The following is a 19,340-nucleotide window of genomic DNA, read 5'->3' on the forward strand; positions in this document are numbered from 1 at the left end:
TACAGAAAATGGACTGTCCTTTATTGGCAAGGTTAAGAGATGTTTTCATTACCAATAAACACAAGATTCTGAGCTGTGATCACTCAAGCAAGATTCACTATAGCTCTGTGACCAGATAGTGCACATTCTAACTTATCAGAAGGGGAAATGAGAGAAAGATGTGTTGTGATTGTTCACCATCTGGGAGAGAGATGATGTTTATGGCACTCTCAGATCTCTGGCATGGCACCAAATTATGTGTGTGGAAAGACAAACAGTGCACAAATCCAGATGTTTAGCCTGTAACTCTACATCAGGCTAAACATCCAGAAATTTCAAATAAATCAAAGTTTCAAGTAGATCAGGCATCCGGATATTTAACTGATTTTTACATTCTAATCTAGTCTAATATTTTTGGGTCATATAGACTCAATCTTACCCTTTGTGCAACTGTCAGATTAAGAAATTTCCCCCCTCCCCCCACCTATGTGTCTGTCTACTTCGGGGTTTTTTCCAACATGCAACAGCTATGCTACTTTGATCCCTGAGGCACTTGTGTGTCTTTGAAGTTAGCCATCTAGCTATTATTTCATTTGTCATCTCTTTACTTCAATTGTTAGAGTTTCACAGCATTAAATCCATGAAACTACTTAAAAAGAAGTTTTACCTGAAATGATTTCATCATGGTTACAACTCTTTGAAAGAGGGGACTTCGTGAAAATGTACAATACTAGGTGACCACTCTATTTGGATAGAACCATGAAACATCCAATATATCTACTCTACCATGATTTATCTCAACAGTCACATTTAAGGCAGCACTTTCACTATGCAAGCCATATTTAAAAAGTTAGAATAAAGAATAAGATAGAATACATGTTTAAAATAGGTGTGTATCAATTAATACAAAACAAATATATAGTAAGATTAATTATACATGCTTTGATTTAGTTTCTATCTAGTCTTTTATGTGAAAGAAAATACAAAAATTCTAGTTTTGTTGAACAGTATGTGTTTTTCAAGTGGTATTAGAAGCAATAGCATGTGAGTACAAGAAATGGATTTATTCAGTCCACTGTGGTTCATTTGAGAATTGAGGTGTGACTTATTTACAGTCAAAATCAAATGAAACATATACACACACCCACACACACGTGCACGCACACACACACACACACACACACACACATACACACACAGAGAGAAGTATCTCCATTAATTTATTGTCGTACTGGTATACAACAGGTTTTGTTTTTTTTTGCATTATACATTTTGGATTAAATAATGTAATTTTAAAGCCTCTAACTATTTCTTATTAAGAAGTCTGATATTGTGGTGCTTCAGTGACAAATAGTTTTTTAGGTAATGCCACAAATGGATAGGAACCATTGGCTTTGAGATAGCATCTTTGAGATAAAAGCACCGTGCTGTTTTATGCATAATGCTGATGAACATAAAAACTTCAAAGGCAATAAGAACTGACCCTAAAATCTCATTTAGTTCATGTAAAAGAACACTCATTCAGAGACAAGGAAGAGAATAGGCAAGTTTTTCTGTGCCAGATACCAAACCGTGCAACAATGTAGTGAAGTAAACCCTAAATCATGAGCATCTGTGAGTGACAGTATGAGCCACAGGACCAGAGGAGGCATAATTGTGCCATGCTCTGGAAAGATGTGAGTTAAATATCCAAGGAGTCATCCAAACGTAAGCACGGCAGTACTCACGTTAACCATTAACAATGATTCCCCAATTTCAATACACTGAAACTTACATCTATAATTAACAGAAAGTCCTGCCCTTTGAGAAATGCCTGGGATAAAAAATTGCATGTGAAATCAAGGTAGCGAGTACAAATCTCAATTCACAGCTCAGACAAGGCTTATAAACAGAGTTCGTCTGGAAGGTTGAGGAAAACCCAGCTGGCCAGTGTGGCTGACACAGAACGAGCGAGAAGGATATATTCTCAGGTAAGAAATAGAAGTAAGGGAATGGGGTTGGGGGGGCAACTCATGGTTTGGGTAATTGGGTTTTTGTTTGAATATCCACTATTTGTCTGAACTCTACATTCTGACAAGAATCATATTCTTTCTAGCAAGACCCCCAGGTCCTATGAAAACCAGACAATACGGCACAATATTTGTTTTAAGGGTTTCAGAATATTCTGTGATAGAAGTGGCTATAATGATAATTAAGAAGCTGGTCTACAAGAATCTCTTCAGAGAGACCCCTAACTCTACAGGATGTCATATTCGAGTGCCTATTCTACTTCCCTGTGGAGCAATGCAGTCCATACATTTTAAAAAGTATTTAAAATTTTTAGAATAGCTTCCTTATTTACAGAAAAAATGAGAAGATAGTTCTTAGAGTTCCCACATACCCCATACCCAGTTTTCTCTATTATTATTACAGTGCCTATGCCACAATTAATGAAGCAATCAATATCAATGCATTATCATTAACTAAAGTAGATAGCTTATGTAGGTTTTCTTAGTTTTTTCCTGATGCTCTTTTTCAGTTTGGTTACATTCTGTTTAGTTACCATGTCTCCTTAGAGTCCTCTTGGCTAAGACAATTTTTCAGACTTTCCTTGTTTTTGATGTCCTTGACACTTTTGAGGTGCTAATTGAGTGTTGTAGAATGTCTCCTAATTAATGTGTTCATGATGATCACACTAGGGTTATGCGTTTGAAGCGGGAGACCAGAGAGATAACGTACCATTTTCATCACATCATTTACAGAGTATACAATGTCAGCATGACTTATCACTGTGAACATTAACTTTGATTACCTAGCTAAAATGCTTGTCAAGTTTTCCCATTACAAAATTCCTCTTTTATTTACCTCTTCATACTGTGTCCTTTGGAAAGAAAACACTTATGTATGGCCCACGCATAAGGAGTAGGAGATCTCATAATGTTGATAGGAATAATTGCCATTTTCATCATTTATGAAATAGAAAAGTAGAATTTGTTTCTCTTTCTTCAAATAATTATTTGGAAATATGACCTGAGGGTCAATACCTCCTAAGATTTATTAATGAATATTCAAGTCAAATTAGCTTGAATCTTCATTCCCCAGGCACAGTGGGAAACTTCTCATTCCTCCCAGTGTCTGTGGAATTTCTAGAGGTGCTTATGGTTTTTCTAGTTACCTCTTGTTCTGATTTCCTGCTTCCTTGGAATGTGTAATCCCTTTCACAGTATGCCTCTTTGAGGCTAGTCTTTTTTCACCAACTATCCACCCAAATGTGGAAAATAGCACTGATTCCTTGATTTCCCAAAGCACTAGGTAGTTATGTACAATAGATTTACTTGAAAAATGTGGATGCCGGGAAGGTGAAAGGATCCTGTAATATATCTGGGGGAATAATGTCACTTTACTGCACAGCAAGAAAGAATTTAACATTAAATGTTAAGCATTTGTAATATTGGGCACACAGAACTATTTTGCCTTTTGTCCATTTTTCTCATTTGTCTGCCATTCCCGTCATGAGGAACCTCTCATTTGGTTGCTCTTCATTCGTGCATTCTGAATTTCCATCATTTTTCCAGAATTTTCTTGTCCAAGTAACTTCTTCAGATTCTTGGCTTCTTCCCAGTCTCCACCTCTGGATACTGGCAAAACATCAGGATACTTTTATTTATTACTATGTTCAAGAACATATGTATTACGGTCTCATTCTACCTTGTTGTGTGCCTGGGGCTATCATTCCACAATGAGATGATTCATCAAGATATTTTGCTGTACAAAGAAAGTTTGGTGGTCTGAAGAATTCTGCCCTAGGCTCTTTAACATGTTTCTCTCCCTTCTGCAATCCCTCACTCCCTATCCACCACCATCCTGTCCCCCATCCTCTCTTGTAGTTAGGAACTGTAAATTATCAATCAACGTTCAGTCAGGAAGATGGGATTCACTTTAGGTACTTCAGGGATTAATTCTGGGAACTGGCAACAAAGGTGATTGAAGATAAGTAAAGGAGAAAGAGGTAAACCATAGGAATCAGAAAGTTATATGTAGGAAGGACTGAAACCCCCAAAGAGAGAAGGTGTCTCCCAGAGGTCAGCAAGTGGCTCTCACCTCCAGGCTGGAGCACAGCAGCCCATGCTTCCCATTACATGGTTGGACATTCTGTCACTGATGCACACCAGCTACCCTGCAGCCCTTACTGCTGCTGAAGCTAGTGGGACAGTAATTGCTGCTCGTGACACCATGGCTGCTGCATCTGAGCAGGAGCTCTGACTGTACCTATTGAAGGTGATGGAATTTTCTGGTGCTCTCAGCCACTTGCAGTTGCCTGCTACCTGTCCTCAGGGAACAGGATAACATCTTATTTTCCCTCATATTTGAATTCCTTAGCTGTGGCCTCGATTGGTGCCACCTAATCACAAACCAACTGGCCAGGGAGACTTGGAATTGTTTGCAGCTTCCGGCTCCTTGCAGTACCAATGAAAACAGGACAATGGAGCTGAGTGGCCAAGGACCTGAAGTGTAACAGTCCCCCCATTTGTCCTCTCAGCATAAATAAACTTCTATCCGTTTTTAACTTCCAAGCAGCAAAAAAGAGCAATGACATCATCACACAAATAGTCCTGATAAGATTAGAGAAAACTGTATCTCTTCCCAAAAAAGGGTGACAAAATTCCTACCAATCACAGTATCCTTCTCTGAGTAACACTTCCTTTTTTAGTTCTATCAATTGCTTTGATATTCTACACCCTGAAGATTAAATTCTAATATTAATCAGCACCACTACTCCTTAAATAAGGTAGTAGTAGAAAGAGAGGGAGGAAATTTCAGTTAGCATATATAAATGTAGGCGTTACAACTGAGGAGATATGCATGCATAATGGTAACGTTTCATTCCTCTAACTGGCTGCAAGGTTCTAATGAATATTCACAATGCATTTGTTTTTCTTTCCATCCATGTTGCCTCTTCCCTTAGCCATCCCTCAGCTTGTCAGTGCTCTTCCCCTGAAGGCTGAAGCTACATCGTCGTTTTTGAGGTGCCCAAGGACATGCCATTTTTGTGTGTGCTATAATCTGCTATTAATTTTACTACCCGATACTGAAATAATACAGATCATCCTCAACTTATGAGGGGATTGCATCTTGGTAAACTGATTGTAAGTTGAAAATATCATAAGTTGAAAAATGCATTTAATATGCCTAACCTCCTGAAGATCATAGCTTAGTCTAGCCTACCTTCAATGTGCTCAGAACACTGACACTAGCCTATAATTGGGCAAAGTCATCTAACACAATGCCTATTTTATAATAAAGTGTTGAGCGCCCATGTTATTTATTGAACCCTGTACTGAAAGTGAAAAACAGAAAGGTCATATGGGGTAGAATGGTGGTCTGCATTACAGTTGTGTACCCTCATGATCGTGTGGCTGCCTGGGAACTTCAGCTGACTGCCACTGCCCAGCATCATGACAGAGGATGGTACCCATATTGCTAGCTGGGGAAAAGATCAAAATTCAATGTATGGTTCCTACTGAATGCATATCACTTCCACACCATCATAAAGTCAAAAAAAACTTGGAAGTCAAACCATTGTAAATCTGGGGCCATCTGTACAAGATGCTTGTAACAAAGTCTTCACTTCTTCCACTCTAATAACAAACCCATTTCCTATTGACATTTGAGATCAGTCACTGCATCCCATACAGTAGTCCTCTTTTGCTTTCTTTTTTGTCTGTGAGGTCACTGGTATGAGGATCCCCAAATATCTAGATGTCTATTTCAACTTACAGTTCTCTGAAATCATTTGATATATGATTGCCTCCCTCTCTTGCGAAGTAAGACCTCTCTATAAGCAAGTCTAAAGTTCAAGGGACAAGAATCAAATGTTATTTTTTTTTTTTCAACGTTTATTTATTTTTGGGACAGAGAGAGACAGAGCATGAACGGGGGAGGGGCAGAGAGAGAGGGAGACACAGAATCGGAAACAGGCTCCAGGCTCTGAGCCATCAGCCCAGAGCCTGATGCGGGGCTCGAACTCACAGACTGAGAGATCGTGACCTGGCTGAAGTCGGACGCTTAACCGACTGCGCCACCCAGGCGCCCCTCAAATGTTATTTTAAAAGTGAGGCATGAAGATTAATAATGAGATAAATCACTCTACTTATTATTATTATTATTATTATTATTATTATTATTATTATTATTTTAGAGAGCATGCACACACACCAGCAGGGGAGAGGGACAGAAGGAGAGAGAGAGAGAGAGAGAGAGAGAGAGAGAGAGAGAGAAAGAGAATCCTAAGTAGGCTCCACTCTCAGGCTCTGCACACAGAGCCTGTGATCCCACAATCCTGGGATCATGACCTGAGACAAAATCAAGAGTCAGACGCCCAACCGACTGAGCCACCCAGGCACACCAGGAATCACTCTCCTTCTATACCTTGATTCTTGGGTTCACATATTCTGGATATGAGAGAAATAGTGTCCTATATTGGTCACTGGTTCAAAGCATATTGACACTGCTTAGCATATGATCTCAGCCCTGGAACATGTTGTCAGCTAACTGAGTAGAGTTTTCATGAGGCCATTTCATCATTCTAACAGAATAGATATTTCTGGATGATGGGGCATGTAAGAAGACCTTGAGAATGAGCCTGTTTTCTTCTTTTGCTACAAAATGAGTTCTTGGGTCAAAAGCAATGTGATGCTGGATAACATGAACATGAATAATGAGTTGACTTAGGATAAAAATAAAGGATTCTAGAAACATGACTTTGGATAGAATCTAGAGTGTCTGTTAAAAGGAGACTTATGTCCCACTCTAAGATGATAAGAACTCTTACTACACTGAACCTGCTGGCAGCTAGTTTGCTAGCCCCACCCTCCCCCCAAAGGTAGTGGTGTCATTTTGAGGGTTCAGTTGTGATGTCTGGCTAGGGATTCAACATTGGCAATAGGAAAAATCAGCCTTTGGTGAGGGGAAGAGATTTCAAGAACTTTTGATCTACTGGGTCATGAGGCCCAAGTAGCAGAACAGCTTGCATTGAATCCTGGACTTGTTGTAGAGCTTTCTTTTATTTTGGCATCTGCTCAAAAGTGGCAGCTTTTTAACTGGTCGATGGGTCAGAGAAGCACATTCAAGTCTTGTTGTCTCCAGGATCCAAAGAGACCCACCAAGCATTTGGTCACTTTCTTGGTGGTTGCTTGTACAGAATATGGTTATTTGACCTTCATTAAGTGGGACTACTGCACATACATGTCCTAGACTACATGCACTGGGCTACCAGACCCCAAGACTATTAGACCTGTATGCCCTACACTATAAACCCTTTGAAATCTCACTGAGGTGGCAAGCTGTGAATTTAATGGGATTTATCTACCACCTTTTGATAGTTATATGTCTTGCCAAGTCATCTAGGGTATTTACTACAACCTTCTCACCAGATGCAATCAGCATGATATCACCAGTGACCAGCAAACCACTATGATATTCTGTCAGGTGGCCAAATAATAAAAATTTCTATGGATTACATTATGGAAGAGAGAAGAGATGTTATGGTCCTGAGTTAAGGCAGTAAAAATGTACTGATGTTTCTGTCCAATGAAAACAAACCACTTTTGATGTAGTTTTTCTGATCAATATAAAGAAAAAGTAATTTGTCAAAATAATGGTTGTATACCTAATAACAGGAGCTGTCTGATTTACTCCAGGAAAGAAACTCAATTGATGCTAGTGGAGTCATCACCTGATTAAATGTATAATTCTCTACCATCGTTGTCTAAGATCCATTTGTCTTTTGCATAGGTCAAATAGGTGAGTTAAATGAGATCTGAGAAGAATTACCATTCCTGCCTCTTTCAGTACTTTGCAGTTTCCACAGGTATTTAGAGTTGCTTTTGATTTACTATTTTTATAGGGAGATGATGCTCCAGAGGCTCCTGCCTGGATCTTCCTGCAAAATAGCCTTCACCATACATTTCAGAGATCCACTTGGTGATTCTTCCAGTTGCTGTGCATGTATATTCCAACTGTATATTCAGAGTGGATTTAAAGACCCAGTTGATTCACTGTGAGAAGAACAAAGGCTAGAACTGACTTCCATAAGCTACCATTCTGACTGAGGAATCTCAGTGACATTTTGAGTGCTAAAGAATTAGTGTCAAGTTATAGTCAATTAATTCCCATGAATATGTATATTTTTCTTTTCCCTGTATCCCTTCCTGGCTGCAGGAAGAAGTTTTAATTGCATACTTATGGCATTGTCCCAATGTTCTTTCTCAAGAACATTCATCCTGTCTTCCCCTTTATCCACAGGGTTCTTGATCTATGCATTGAATTGGTTTTGGAAATTAACCCCTTGAGACTGCTCCAAAACAAACAACTTCACCTGACAGAGAACTTAGTTTCTTACATATCAAATGAAACTTTAGTAGTAGTCTAACCATCTATCTTAAGCTTGTAAGATACCAACACCAATATTTTTGTGGATCATATAATTCTGAAACTGCTCTGGAGCTGCTACCCATTTACATAAACCTGTCTACCTTTTCTTTGATCATCAATCCCTGTTTTCCAGCCTCTGTTACTCTGGGATCCCATCACCCTCACTGAGATCAGAGAATCCATTTCTATGAAGTCATCTCCACTGGCCTCTCCATCATGCAAAGCACAACGACTACAGCTTTCCAGTATTGCTAGTATTTTTTACTTCATGGTGTATTTCAATGCCTCAGTGAGGGAAGTTTCCATTGAGCCTTTGCAATTAGAATATTGATAAGCAGTTGACTCCAAAATTTCTATATCCTTAAGCCTTAAGATTAATTTCTCTACTGGCATCTCAACTTTATTTAATAGAGTTCTTACTTCAGGCCAAGTTTTAGTCAATCATTCACTCAAACTATTGGTGCCACTCCTGACTTCTGGAACTAGCATGTTGAATTCAGAATTTCTGATTTCCATATCAACAAAGTTGGTCAGAGATAACATTACATTCTTTGTTTCTTGGCCTAGAACACTTATTATCTATTTCCCACATAAAATGTCCAAGTATCTGCAAATCTTTTAGAGTATACATCCTTAATAAGTTGCCAGAGGCATTGTCTCTGAGAAAGAGTTACCTTGGCTGCTGTGGCTGGGAACTATAACATTTCTAGAGTTTCAGCCTCCCATAGTCACTGACTTCTTGTTTAATTGTATCATTTTTAGAAGAATATGACTTCTATAATTTCTGCCCTTAAATTTAATTCAGTTTTATTTATAGTATAACACAAAAAATAGCTTTTGGAAATATTTTAAGGATGTGTGAAAAGAAAATTAATTTTCATAGGTTACAAGTTAAAATATTAGGCTTCATAAAATATATTAATTTGTTGGTCTCCATGTATTTTTGTTATTGTTTATTTCTATGTGAATATCTAAGATAGTTGTGTTAGACTTTCTCACAGTGGTTGCTTTTACTAATTTTTCTTTGCATATACAGGGTTTTTGTTTTTTTCATGTTTTGATGCTGTTACTAAATCATCATGGTGGATTACATATTCTGTCAATGTAGAATGGCTCCTTTGCCCCAATTTAGTTTTTGCTTTGATTTTTTTTTGCTTCATATGATTTTTGTTTTATTTTCTTTATAGTTCATAATAATTCTTCTGATTGTTTTATTTGTACTATTTAATACAGTTATTGTATAAAAATATAGAGCTGAATTTGGGTTTTTTTATTTTTATTTTTTTCCCTTTTTTTAATGAAATTTATTGTCAAATTGGTTTCCATACAACACCCAGTGCTCATCCCAACAGGTGTCCTCCGCAGTACCCATCACCCACACTCCCCTCCCTCCCGTCCCGCATCAACCCTCAGTTGATTCTCAGTTTTTAAGAGTCTCTTATGCTTTGGATCCCTCCCTCTCTAACTTTTTTTTTCCTTCCCCTCCCCCATGGCTTCTGTTAAGTTTCTCAGGATCCACATAAGAGTGAAAACATATGGTATGTCTTTCTCTGTATGACTTATTTCACTTAGCATAACATTCTCCAGTTCCATCCACGTTGCTACAAAAGGCCATATTTCATTCTTTCTCATTGCCAGGTAGTATCCCATTGTGTATATAAACCACAATTTCTTTATCCATTCATCAGTTGATGGACATTCAGACTTTAGCCTCTACTACAAAGCTGTAATCATCAAGACAGCATGGTATTGGCACAAAAATAGACACATAGATCATGGAATAGAATAGAGACTCCAGAATTGGACCCACAAAAGTATGGCCAACTAATCTTTGACAAAGCAGGAAAGAATATCCAATGGAAAAAAGACAGTCTCTTTAACAAATGGTGCTGGGAGAACTGGACAGCAACATGCAGAAAAACGAAATTAGACCACTTTCTTATGCCATTCCCCCCCTCCAAAAAAAAAAAAAAACAACCTCAAAATGGATAAAGGACCTGAATGTGAGACAGGAAACCATCAAAACCCTAGAGAGGAAGCAGGAAAAAAACTCTCTGACCTCAGCCACAGCAATTTCTTACTTGACACATTTCCAAAGACAAGGGAATTAAAAGCAAAAATGAACTATTGGGACCTCATGAAGATAAAAATCTTCTGCACAGCAAAGGAAACAACCAACAAAACTAAAAGGCAACCAACGGAATGGGCAAAGATATTTGCAAATGAATTTGTTTTTTAAAAAACAATATGACAGTATTGGCTTCTTAAGAAGGAAGCCTTGCTTATTTCAATTTACTAAAATAACTAATATATTTGAGTAGCTGCTTTTATTTTACTCAATCTAAAGGAGTAAATCACAAAATAATGTATTCAAAATGACTCAAAAGAAAAATGAATGAAAAATTTATTATGCAAGGAATATGACATTACAATGGAAAGTCTGAACAATAGTGATGCCTGAATAAAATTATCAAAAAATAGAAAAATAATTATTGGAAAATAAAATTAGCAATAATTCTACCACCAAGCAATAAGCACTATTAACATTTGGTATATTCTTTGCCTTCTATACATCTTGCTTGGTATCTCTAAAATCAAACTGTGTAAACCATCTTACTTTTTTTCCAATCATTGTTATATCATAAACATTTTTCCACATCATTAAATATCCTCTGTAAACAATATTTTTAATTATTGCATTTTGTTGTCATATGTCATAACATTCTTTACTAATTATAACTCCATTATGAAAATGTGAGTTTTTTCTTGTCATTTACTATTATTAATATGTCTTTGAATGCATTTTAATTGGTTTCTTAGACTCCCAAAATAACATTTCTCTGTCAAAAATATGTTTTCAAAAACGGGTCCTTGATACATAATGCATGACTTCTTTACAAAAATGTGTATCAATTTATGTTCCCACCATATTGAGTTTAAGATTGAAAGTTAAATTGGAGCACCTGGGTGGCTCAGTCGGTTAAGCGACTGACCGACTTCGGCTGAGGTCATGATCTCACAGTTTGTGGGTTCAAGCCCCGTGTCAGGCTCTGTGCTGACAGCTCAGAGCCTGGAGCCTGCTTCAGATTCTGTGTCTCCCTCTCTCTCCGCCCCTCCCCCACTCAAGCTCTGTCTATCTCAAAAATAAACATTAAAAAAATTGAGGATTGAAAGTTAAATTTAGTTCCACACTGAATCAAAATATTAGCATTTTGTTCATCGTTTTATTTCTAGTTCCTACACAGTTCTTGGCACATATAGTGGGCATGCAGAAAATATTTTTGAGTGAATAATTGAATTATTCTATTCAGGCAATGTGCTAGAGCAGAAAAGTTATAATCCTTTAGAGTACAAGAGGATTATTTATTTGAAAAATGGATTAAATGATTTCCCAAAAGTTATGGAGCTATTGTTTTAAAAAAATCTGGGGCGCCTGGGTGGCGCAGTCGGTTAAGCGTCCGACTTCAGCCAGGTCACGATCTCGCGGTCTGTGAGTTCAAGCCCCGCATCAGGCGCTGGGCTGATGGCTCAGAGCCTGGAGCCTGTTTCCGATTCTGTGTCTCCCTCTCTTTCTGCCCCTCCCCCGTTCATGCTCTGTCTCTCTCTGTCCCCAAAAAAATAAATAAACGTTGAAAAAAAAATTTTTTTTTAAATCTAGAAGTAGAACACAGTTTATTGACTCCAACCTTTGTGCTTTTTCTTAAACACTTAAAAGATTTCATTAATTTAGAATTTTTTCTAGTTGATAGTGTCTCTATATATCAATAATCTAAGATATCATACAATTTTAAATACATATTTTTATTTAAAGTCCAACTTACCATATTCACAAAATTCGCCTTGTGTACCAACACATACATATAAATCAGACTAGTCAATAATCAATGACAAACTAAAAGGAATTGACAAGTTTAACCATTTATCCCTGTATGTATGAGTGATTTCTATTTTACATGGAATTTCCCCTGAGAAACTTCTCCAAATTTATGTGTGGGGAAGCTAGAACTTAGGCAGGAATTGGGTCAGATGATGGAATTTGGGGACTGTCAGAACATTTAGAAGTGAAAAAGAAAGATCTCAATAAGAAAACCACAAGAAAGCACTTTCAAATATACAGGTAAGGAGGAAATAACAGATATACTGAATCAGAAAAACCCATTAAGAAACATTGGCCAAAAAATAATATTCTGTATTTGCTTAAAAATAGCAACCCATAGATCCAGGAAGTTTAGCAAAGACCACGCAAGACAGATAAAAAGCCATATCTAGATACATCATTGTCAATCACAGAAAACAAATGATAAAGAAAAAGACCCAGGGACGCCTGGGTGGCTTTGTTGGTTAAGCGTCCTACTTCGGCTCAGGTCATGATCTCACAGTCCATGGATTAGAGCCCCACATTGGGCTTTGTGCTGACAGCTCAGATTCTGTATCTCCCCTTCTCTCTGCCCCTCCCCTGTCTGCTCTCTGTCTCTGTCTCTCAAAAAATAAATAAACATTAAAAAAAATGTTTTTAAAGAAAAAGACCTATTAAAGAACAGGGGAAGAGATACATTACATCCAGGACAACTCCAATAAGGATGAGAGCTATATTCTCATCATAAAATTTGTAGATCACCAAACAATGGACAACTTCTTTAAAGTGCCAGAAGGAGGAGGAGGAGGAAGAGGAGGAGGAGGAGGAGGAGGAGGAGGAGGAGGAGGAGGGGGAGGAGAAAAAGAAGAAGAAGAAGAAGAAGAAGAAGAAGAAGAAGAACAACAACAACAACAACGATGAGAAGGATGAGGAGGAGGAGACTGTCAACTTAGAAGTCCATATCCCAAAACAATATTATTCAGAATTAAGGCAAAATAAAGACGTTATAAATAACCAAATGTTGATACAAAGTTCTGCCTTCACCATGGCAAGAAATGCCCACTACATCATCTGTCTCATAATTAATAGAAAGCTTATGGAAGAAAGTAATAACTCAGAAAGGCAACCCAGATTGTGTGTGTGTGTGTGTGTGTGTGTGTGTGTGTGTGTGTGTGTGTGGTTTTCTATTGTTTTTATGATAAAATGATGGCATGGAAAACCAAAAGTTCTATCGAAATCCTATATATCTGACCATAGGAATCTAGGAAAGGAACGGATTGTGTCAGGATGCAGGGGGTAGGTAGGAAGGGAATTCCAGAGAGGGGAGAGCTGAAAAGGGGGATTCCATAACTCTTTTTATGAATCTGCACAAGTCTTAGGCTCACCTCTTGGCTACTCATGAATGAGACAGACCCCCAAACCATGTAACAAAGATGGTGAGAGCTGAACATATTTAAACACTGGCCCGGGGCGCCTGGGTGGCGCAGCCGGTTAAGCGTCCGACTTCAGCCAGGTCACGATCTCGCGGTCTGCGAGTTCGAGCCCCGAGTCAGGCTCTGGGCTGATGGCTCAGAGCCTGGAGCCTGTTTCCGATTCTGTGTCTCCCTCTCTCTCTGCCCCTCCCCCGTTCATGCTCTGTCTCTCTCTGTCCCAAAAATAAATAAACGTTGAAAAAAAAATTAAAAAAAAAAAATAAACACTGGCCCAAGTCTCAGACTAACCTTGACTGTTGCATGTGTGTGACAGAACCAAAGCAGCATAACAGAAGCTTTGAAAACTAGATTTTAGGAATAAATTTAATAAATGTGTGCAACCTCCTAAAAAGAAAAAAATATAGCTAAGAGAAATTCAGCACACATTCATGCACACACAAAAAGCATTTTGATAGATTTAAAGATTCACTGTTTTTAAGATGTTACTACTCTCTTTTTTTTAATTTTTTTTAAGTTTTATTTTTTATATTTGAGAGAGAGAGTGTGTGTGTGTGCACATGAGCAGGGAGGGGCAGAGAGAGAAGGAGACACAAAATCTGAAGCAGGCTCCAGGCTCTGAGCTGCCAGCACAGAGCCCAATGTGGGGCTCGAACCCAAGAGCAGTGAGATCATGACCCAAGCCGAAGTTGGGCGCCTTACTGACTGAGCCATCCATGCACCCCAAGATGTTACTACTTTCTAAATTGATTTATATATTCACTGAAATCTATTAAAATCCAAGCTGACATTTTGCAAAATACATGAAATAATTATAATATTTTTATGAAAATGCAAGGATCTATAACAAGCAAAGCAATCTAAAAAAATAGTTGGAAGACTTTCTGATTTCATGACTTAATAATAAAACTATTATAATCAAGATAATGTGGTTTTGGTACAAAGATGGGCAAAGTAGTCAAATGACTCTACACATGGATCCACACATAGATAGTAAATTGATTTTAGTAAAGGTACTAATGTTATCCAATGTATAATAAATTGTTTTTACAACAAAAGATTCTGAAACAACTGGATAATCACGAATAAAGTTGAATCTCAACACTACCTCACTAAAATTAATTTGATCACAAACCTGGACACAAAAGCTAAATGCAAACAAACCTTGTAAAAAAAAAAAAGCAGGGGAATGGGTACATGACTTTGGTTTAAGGAAAGAATTCTTATGTAGGTTGTAAGAAAGTTGTGAACAAAATTCTCAAATGAAAAGATGTAGTAATGACCAATAAATACAAATTTTGTGTGTGTGAAAAAGTGTTCAACATCTTTAGTCATTAAGGAAATTAAAATTACCCTGACATGCTATGTCACATACAATAGGGATAACTAAAATTAAAAGTGTGTTTATACCAGTGTTGGCAAGGATGTGGAGGAAATGAAACTCTCTTGCGTTGCTGATGGGAATATAAAATGATACATTAATTTTTTTTAATGTTTATTTGTTTTTGTTAGATGGAGAGAGACAGACATGAGTGCGGGAGGGGCAGAGAGAAAAGGAGACACAGAATCCGAAGCAGGCTCCTGGCTCGGAGCTGTCAGCACAGAGGCCAATGTGAGGCTCAAACCCACGGACCGTGAGATCATAACCTGAGCTGAAGTCAGATGCTTAACTGGCTGAGCCACTCAGGTGCCCCCAAAATGATACATTTTAAAATACAGTTTGGCAGTGTCTTATATAGCTAAAAAATACCTATCCCAGGATCTATCAATTCTGATCCTGGCCATTTACCTAAAATAAGTTAAAGATGTATGTCACAAAAGAATTACACAAGTATTTTCATTTTAGCTTTCTTCATAATGAACTCAAACTGGAAACAATCCAAATTTCTATCAACAAGAGAATGAACAAATTGTGGTATATTCATACAAATATATTCAGTAATAAAAAAGACACATGGAAAAACATAAATGTATCTCAAAAAACATCATAATGAATGAGAGAAACTAGGCATAAAAGAGGATATGTGGTTCCATGCACATAAAATTCCGAAACAGGCAAAACTAAGCTATGTTTTAAATTGGAAGAGTTGTTGCCTTGGGGCTGAGAGTGAAGAGTTCAACTCCAAAAAGGCACACAGGAACTTTCTTAGCCATGGAAATTTTATATAAAATTTGTGTGAAAATGTATGCAAAATATTAGTAAAAATTATTGTCAGGGGCATACAGGTATATATTTTTATGAAAACCCATTGAACTCTACATTTAAGACGGGCACATTTAAATGTATTAGATTATACTTCAAAAAATATTAATTACATGCAAACCAGCATTAAAATTATCATTGATAGTAAGATATTTATAAGCTGCCTCTCAGCCGATGGAGTGGTTGAGCAGTGGCTTCGATCTCTGTGCTGCCACACACTGATTTCTGGAAATTGACATTGTTTTGAGGGACTACATTACACCTTGTGGTTGTGGAAAAAGTAAATGAGATAATGAATGGAAGGCACGCACATTTAACAAAGCCTTAGCCCAGTAAATGATAACTGTTTTGAGACAAACGCCTAAAAAACACCAACAAAGGCTGTGAGTGTGCATGCGTTAGTTGGTACGTGTGTAGCTTTGAGCCTAGTCATGCAATTTGGAGGAGCTCTGAGTGCATTCCACAAACTATAAGACTTGAGTTTTCATGATCCCCATACCCATCTTTGTGCGTGGAGTCTGTCATTGTTCCCATGGGGGATGTGGTCAAGGCAATCACACTGGTCCATCTCTCACAGCCTTGCTTCACGGCAGAGGAATCCGTACAAATTGTGACACAATCCACAGAGAATCAGAAGACACTGCTTCAATTTACTTGTACTGGGGAGTTTAGAAGCAGAAATTTGGTCTTCCATTCTGGTAGTGTACACTAATTTTTAAAAATTTTTTTGAATGTTTATTTTTTATTTTTGAGAGAGGGAGAGAGAGTGGAGAAGGGGCAGAGAGAGGGGGACAGAGGATCTGAATCAGGTTCTGTGTTGACAGCCACTTACCTGCCTGAGCCACCTTGGCACCCCATTAATGTTCATTTTTTAAATTTTTTTTAATGTTTATTTATTTTTGAGAGACAGAGAGAGACAGTGTGAGCAGGGGAGGGGCAGAGAAAGAAGGAGACACAGAATCTGAAGCAGGCCCCAGGCTCCAAGCTGTCAGCACAGAGCCTGACCTGGGGCTCGAATGCACGAACCGAACCGGGAGACCATGACCTGAGCCGAAGGCTGACCCTTAACTGACTGAGCCACCCAGGCGACCTTGTTAATGTTAATTTAAAAAAAAAAAACAAGAAAACATTTATTTTGGGGGTGGCTGAGTGGCTCAGTCATTTAAGCATCTGACTCTTGATTTTTGCTCAAGTCACAACCTCACAGTCTTGAGATCAAAGCCCCACATCAGGAAAGGAAAGACCTTAAGCAGGAGTAAGAAAGGTAGGAATTAAACAAGCAGTAAAATTAAGTATATCTATAAAAATCAGTCAAGGGATTCACAAAATAAAGGATGTAAAGTATGACGCCATATACCTAAAACATGAGATTGCTGAAGGGTACAAATTTAGTCTTTTTAGAAAGGGTTCAAACTTAAGCAACCATCAACTTACTATACACTGCTACATGTGCAAGATTTTATACAAAAACATAATAGTAACCACAAATCAAAAACAGGTAATGTGTATGCAAAAAATAAAGAGAAAGGATTCCAAGTATATCACTAAAGAAAGCCAACAAACCATGAAAGAAGAGAGCAAGAGAAAAAAGGGACAGAGAAAAAACTACAAAACAGTAAGAAAACAAGTAACAAAGACCAATAAGTATATACCTATCAATAATTACTTTGAATGTAAATGGACTAAATGCACCAATCAAAAGACATAGGGTGATGGAATGGGTAAGAAAGTAATACCCGGGGTGCCTGGGTGGCGCAGTCGGTTAGGCGTCCGACTTCAGCCAGGTCATGATCTCGCTGTCCGGGAGTTCGAGCCCCGCGTCAGGCTCTGGGCTGATGGCTCAGAGCCTGGAGCCTGTTTCCGTATCTGTGTCTCCCTCTCTCTCTGCCCCTCCCCCGTTCATGCTGTGTCTCTCTCTGTCCCAAAAATAAATAAATGTTGAAAAAAAAATTTAATAAAAAAAAAAAAAGAAAGTAATACCCATCTATGTGCTGCCTACAGGAGACCCATTTAAGACCTAAAAACACCTGCAGATCGAAAGTGAAGAGATAGAATAACATTTATCATGCAAACGTAAGTGGGGGAAAAAAGGCAGGGTAGAAATGCTTCTGTCAGATTAAATAGATTTTAAAACAAAGACTATAGCAAGAAACAAAGAAGGGCACTATATAATCATAAAAGGAATAACCCAACAGGAAGATATAACAATTCTAAACACTTATGCATCCAACATGGGAGTGCCCAAGGACATAAAGCAGCTAATAACAAACATAAGGGAAGTAATCAATAGTAAAACAATAATAATAGCAGACTTTCACACCCCACTTACAGCAACAGATAGATAATCTGAACAGAAAATCAACCAGGAAACATTGGCTTTGAATGACACATTGAACCAGATGGATCTAACAGATAGAATTCAGAACATTTCATCCTAAAACAGAAGAATACACATTCTTTGCAAGTGCATATAGAACATTCTTCAGAATAAATAATGTTAGGTCATTAAACAAGTCTGAACATACTCAAAAAGGTCAAAGTTACACCATGCATCTTTTCTGACCACAATGCTGTGAAGGTAAAAATTAAACTTAAGAAAACCTACTAAGAATCCAAATACATAGAGGTGAAATAACATGCTATTAAACAATGGACGAGTCAATCAAAAAATCAAAGAAGAGATAAAATAAAATAATACATGGAGACAAATGAAAATGAAAACACAGTGGTCCAAAATCTTTGGGATGTGACAAAAGCTGTTCTAAGAGGGAAGTTTATAGTAATACAGTGCTACCTCAAGAAACAAGAAAAATCTCAAATAAACAACTGAACCTTACTCCTAAAGGAACTAGAAAAAGAAAAACAAAACCGAAAAACAGCAGAATGAAAGGAGAAATAAAGATTAGAGCAGGGATAAATGAAATAGAAACTAAAAAACAACAAACAATAGAACAAGTCAATGAAACCACTAGCTTGTTCTTCAAAAAGATCAACAAAATTGATAAACCTTTAGCCAGACTGATCAAAAGAAAACATAAGAGAGGGCTTAAATAAACAAAATTAGAAATGAAAGGGGAGAAATAATGACCGACACCACAGAAATACAAAGGATTATAAGAGAATATTATGAAATATTATGTGCCACAAATTGGGCAACCTAGAATAAATAAATAAGTTCTTGGAAATATATAACCTCCCCAAAATGAGCCAGGAAGAAATAAAAAATTTGAACAGACTGATTATTAGTAATAAAACTGAATCAGTAATCAAAAAATTCCCAACAAACAAAAGTCCAGAACCAGATGGATTCACAGCTGAATTCCATCAAATGTTTAACAAGTTCATACCTACTCTCAAAATATTCCCCCCCCCAAAAAAAAACCCAAAAAGAATAGGAAAGAAAGCTTCCAAATTTACTCCAAATTATTCAGGGTAAGTGAGCATTACCCTGTTACCAAAA

The 19,340-nt window shown here is 37.6% G+C and overlaps 1 long non-coding RNA gene across 1 annotated transcript in view; it reads right to left on the reverse strand.

Moving 5' to 3' along the window:
* Positions 1 to 472: 472 nt before the first annotated feature.
* Positions 473 to 19,340, reverse strand: part of LOC125170465 (uncharacterized) — a 160,063-nt gene continuing 141,195 nt past the window's right edge. Inside the window, exon 4 of the long non-coding RNA XR_007154051.1 lies at positions 473 to 3,596. This is a non-coding gene — a long non-coding RNA (uncharacterized LOC125170465). The remainder of the gene's footprint in view (positions 3,597 to 19,340) is intronic.

Source organism: Prionailurus viverrinus, chromosome A1, assembly GCF_022837055.1.
Source record: "Prionailurus viverrinus isolate Anna chromosome A1, UM_Priviv_1.0, whole genome shotgun sequence".
Lineage (NCBI taxonomy): Eukaryota > Metazoa > Chordata > Mammalia > Carnivora > Felidae > Prionailurus > Prionailurus viverrinus.